The sequence below is a fragment of the Eschrichtius robustus genome, chromosome 7 (assembly GCF_028021215.1).
Source record: "Eschrichtius robustus isolate mEscRob2 chromosome 7, mEscRob2.pri, whole genome shotgun sequence".
NCBI lineage: Eukaryota > Metazoa > Chordata > Mammalia > Artiodactyla > Eschrichtiidae > Eschrichtius > Eschrichtius robustus.
Genome location: NC_090830.1, coordinates 86,214,418 through 86,220,083, shown reverse-complemented (window position 1 = coordinate 86,220,083; position 5,666 = coordinate 86,214,418).

The window sequence follows — 5,666 nt, the reverse complement described above, 5'->3', positions numbered from 1 at the left end:
GGCATTTACTACAATTTGTAACACTGAAGTTCCAAATGCTTACTGGTCAATTCACTGTAAACACTATAGTGCATATTTACTGTACAAAACTCCATATTATTCATGTAATGAGTCTTGGTAATAAAAGAGCAACCAGTGTTTCATTTGTCCCTGTTACTTCACGCAGTGCACATTTGAGGTCTGAAATACGGAAAGCACCTTCTTTCAAAAGGAAATATCACAGAGAAGAAAGGCACTGTCAGTGTGCCGGTTGAAACCAAATGCGACTCGAGGCTAAAAATAACTCTGAAGCTTGACCTTGCAAACATCCCCACACCTTGCACTTTTGAACTCAGACAAGGGGTAATGGCCAACATAAATCAGGCTCAAATCCTGTTACTACTTAAAGATTTCAAAATTGCTAGTCAATAAAATGGAAGAGAAACTGTACATCCACATGTAGGAAATAAAGATAAAAGTTGGTTGAAAAAATGTGGTGGTTAGCATTGGGAGGAGGGGATGGGGGCAGGGGGGCTCAAGACAAAGCACCAGATACCAGCAGTAAAATAGAAGAGTACAGCTCACTGTGGCCCTTCTAATTGCCATGGAATCAAGCCAATGGGGTTAATGAAACTAGCCTGAGCTTTTAGTATTTCATCTTTTGCTGCTTGAACTCTGTTTTGTTTGCTTTTTATCTTCTGTAATGATTATGAAGGCAGACATCCAGTAAAATGAGAAACATGTAAAACACATGAAATATCTGCTGTTATTAGTTGACAAAACAGATATTCATGGATTTCTTCTTTCCTTCCTTTTCTGTTTAGGGTTAGAGAATTTACAGATACCACCTCCATCACCTCCCTTAAGTACTTAGATACATTTTTCCCTTAAGGGATTCTACTTTATATTGAGCTAAAACACATTTCTTGTTTTTTTGTTTTTGTTTTACTCATTGGTCCTATTTTTAACACTTGAGTTCACATGCCAGATCTTGAGTAATTTGAAGAAAAAAGCCATATTCCTGGTACATTATCCTATCTCTTGGCTATATTTTCCTGTTCCTTATGATATGTCAAGTTTCCTCACTGTTCTGACTATATTTTTGAATTTTTCCAGGTGGTTCAGATTTTCTTAAGAGAGTCATACTCTGAAGCAAAAGAAGGGTTTTAAGGGTGGCCTAGAGCAGTGCTTCTTAACTTTAAATGTGCATTCCAATCACTGGGAGGTCTTTTTTTAAATTGAAATGTAGTTGATTTACAATGTTGTGTTAATTTCTGCTGTACAGCAAAGTGATTCAGTTATACATATATATACATTATTTTTCTAATATTCTTTTTCATTATATTTTATCATAGGATATTGAATATAGTTCCCTGTGCTATACAGTAGGACCTTGTTGTTTATCCATTCTGTATATAATCGCTTACATCTGCTAACCCCAACCTCCCACTCATCCCTCCTCCAGCCCCCTCTCCCTTGGTAACCACAAGTCTTTTCTATATGGCTGTGAGTCTGTTTCTGTTTCATAAATAAGTTCATTTGTGTCATATTTTAGATTCCACGTATAAGTGATATCGTAAGATATTTCTCTTTCTCTGACTTACTTCACTTAATGTGATAATCTCTAGTTGCATCCATGTTGCTGCAAATGGCATTATTTCATTCTTCTTTGTGGCTGAGTAGTATTCCATTGTATATATGTACCACATCTTCTCTATCCATTCCTCTGTTGATGGACATTTAGGTTGTTTTCATGTCTTGGCTATTGTGAATAGTGCTGCTATGAGAATAGGGGAGCATGTATCTTTTTGAATCATAGTGTTGTCTGGATATATGCCCAGGAGTGGGATTCTTGGATCATATGGTAATTCTATTTTTAGTTTTCTGAGGAAACTCCATACTGTTTTCCATAGTGGCTCCACCAATTTACATTCCCACCAACAGTGTAGGAGGGTTTCCTTTTCTCCACACCCTCTTCAGCATTTGTTATTTGTAGACTTTTTAATGATGGCCATTCTGATTGGTGTGAGGTGTTACCTCATCATAGTTCTGATTTGCATTTCTCTAATAATTAGTGATGTTGAGCATTTTTTCACATGCCTATTGGCCATCTGTATTTCTTCTTTGGAGAAATGTCTATTTAGGTCTTCTGCCCATTTTTCAATTGGGCTGTTTGTTTTTTTGTTGTTGAGTTTTATGAGCTGTTTGTATGTTTCAGAAATTAAGCCCTTGATGCTTGCCTCATTTGCAAATATTATCTCCCACTCTGTAGGTTGTCTTTTCATTTTGTTTATGGTTTCCTTTGCTGTGCAAAAGCTTGTAAGTTTGATTAGGATCCATCTGTTTATTTTTGTTTTTATTTCAATTGCCTTGGGAGAATGACCTAAAAAAACATTGGTACAATTTATGTCAGAGAACGTTTTGCCTATGTTCTCTTCTAGGAGTTTTATGGTATCATGTCTTATGTTTAAGTCTTTAAGCCATTTTGATTTTATTTTTGTGTATGGTGTGAGGGTGTATTCAACTTCATTGATTTACATGTGGCTTTCCTACTTTCCCAATACCACTTGCTGAGGAGACTTTTTCCCATTGTGTATTCTTGCCAAGTGGGATTCATCTCAAGTTCACAAGAATGGTTCAACATATGAACATCAATCAATGTGATACACCACATCAACAAAAGAAAAGGCAAAAACCACATGGTCATCTCAATAGATGCAGAAAAAGCATTTGACAAAGTTCAACATCCATTCATGATAAAAACTCTTACCAAAGTGGGTATATAGGGAACATATCTCAACATAATAAAAGCTATGTAAGACAAATCCACAGCCAATATAATACTCAATGGTAAAAAACTTAAAGCCTTCCCGGTGAAATATGGAACAAGACAAGGATGCCTGCTCTCACCTGTTCTTTTCAACATAGTATTGGAAGTCCTAGACGCAGCAATCAGACAAAAAGAAAAAGAAAAAGAAAAAGTGTGTCCAAATTGGAAGGGAAGACATAAAATTGTCATTATATACAGATAACATGATACTATATGTAAAAAACCCTAAAGACTCTGCACAAAAACTATTAGAACTGATAAATTCAGCAATGTAGCAGGATATAATATTAACATACAGAAGTTGGTTGCATTTCTTTAGACTAACAATGAAATATCAGAAAGGGAATGTCAAAAAACAATACCATTTAAAATTACACTCCAAAAAATAAAATCCTTGGAATATAAATGAATTATTTTATTCCTGACCAAGGAAGTGAAAAACATATGTGCTGAGAACTATAAAACATTAATAAAAGAAACTGAAGATGATTCAAAGAAATGAAAAGAGATCCCATGCTCTTGGATTGGAAGAATATTGTTAAAATGGCCATACTACCCAAAGCAATCTACAGATTTAATGTGATCCCTATCAAATTACCCATGACATTTTTCACAGAACTAGAACAAAATTCCTAAAATTTATATGGAACCATAAAAGATCCAGAATTGCCAAAGCAATCCTGAAGAAAAAGAACAAAGCAGGGGGCATAACCCTCTCAGACTTCAGACAAATACTACAAAGCTACAGTAATCAAAACAGCATGGGAACTTCCCTGGTGGTGCAGTGGTTAAGAATCCACCTGCCAGTGCAGGGGACACTGGTTCAATCCCTGGCCTGGGAAGATCCCACATGCCGTGGAGCAGCTAAGCCCATGTGCCACAACTACTGAGCCTGCACTCTAGAGCCTGTGAGCCACAATTATTGAAGCCTGTGTACCTAGAGTCTGCGCTCAGAAACAAGAGAAGCCGCCACAATGAGAAGCCTACGCATCGCAACAAAGAGTAGCCCCTGCTCGCCACAGCTAGAGAAAGCCCATGTGCAGCAACAAAGACCCAACGTAGACAAAAATAAATAAATTTATTTTTAAAAAAAACAGCATGGTATTGGCACAAAAACAGACATATGGATCAATGCAACAGACTAGAGAGCCCAGAAATAAACCCACACACCTACGGTCAGTAAATCTTTGACAAAGGAGGCAAGGATATACAATGGGAAGTCTTATTAAGGTGCAGATTCTGCTTTACTAAGTATGTGAGACCCTAAAGTTGTTTCTAGCAAACTCCTCTGAGATGCTAAAGCTGCTGGTTAGCCAACAACTAATTGAGTAGTGATGGTCTAAGAATGCAGAGTAGAATATATTATGAATTTCCTCATTCTAAGTACTATTCATCTGTGAATGCAGTGTAAGACACACATTTTTGTGCACATGTGAAAGAGCCCCATCACTTTTCCTAGACTCTGGAACGGTAGCAGCATTTTTAAAAAATATTTATTTGTTTTGTTTTAGCAGTATTGTATCAATATATTCTCAAGAACATGAACCTTACTACTCAGGTAAATATCTCACCATCCTTCATTACTCAGGGCAACCATTGAACCATTTTGGTAGGTAGCTGGTGGCTACCTACATAACCGCTTCCTTTGCAATTGGTGCCGATTAGTCTTTAAATTTTAATGTAAAATTCACTCTCTTCCTGCACTAACCTGTTATCTCCAAGGAATGGCAACACCACACAGCCAAGTGTTCAAAATAGAAACTTTGGAAGTTACTTGCTATTCCCCTCCACTTCATATTCTTAGTCAATGAATTTATTGCCAAGACCTGTTGATGATACTTCCTAAATAGCTTGTAGTATTACACATGCTACAGAGCTCAGCTTAAAGATTGCTTTCTCTAAGAAGCCCTCCCATTTTCTCTACCATCCACACCCACAACCACATCTACACCCAACCAGTTGACCCCTTATGTTCGATTATGTCTGAGCTACTCATGCTTCTCCTCTCTTAATCTTAGTGTCTTTATTATATAGAGGCTTTATATGTTTTTTTCCCACTATCACCCCCAGTCCCAGCAGAGGGTCTAGAACAGAGAAAAGGTTTAACAAGAGCCTTTGGGGGCGGGGGGGGGGGTGGGCAATGTAGGGGTATGGGATTAAGAGATACAAGCTATTATGTATAAAATAAATAAGCAACAAGGATATATTGTATAGCACAGGGAATTACAGCCATTATCTTGTAATAACCTTTAATTGAGTATAATCTGTAAAAATACTGAATCACTATTCTGTATACCTGAAACTAATACTGTAAATCAACTATACTTCAATTAAAAAAAAAATCTGTGGAATGTTTAGTAAATATTGAAAAGACCTGTGCTTGAGTTAGCACTGTCTATCTAGGTGAATTGCACTGACATTCACTTGGAGTGAAGTCTAACTTTAGTTGCTTATCAAAATAACTTTATTTTGCATTTTGAAGTGCTTCTCTGTAAGTGGGGATCATTAAAACTGAATTTTTCTATTAATATTTGAAATCCTTTTAAATGGTGCTTTAACCTGAATAGTGTTAGTGGATAGCATCATAAACAAAATCTCTCACTTGCTCTTAACTTAAAAAAATAAAACAATAATCACATCTCAGCACATTCTATATTTTAAAAATTGTGCTGAAGCAGTTTTTACTGATGCATGAAGGATGGATGACCTACATGCTTTTCTGGAACCCGTTTGTATTTTCTCTCACACACACAAAAATATGTTGTGCTGAATGCTGGCACCAGCTGTCCATGAAGATTATGATCTAGGAGTAAAGTGGTCAACTATGCCAGTTTTGCCCAGGATTTCAGGGTTTCTT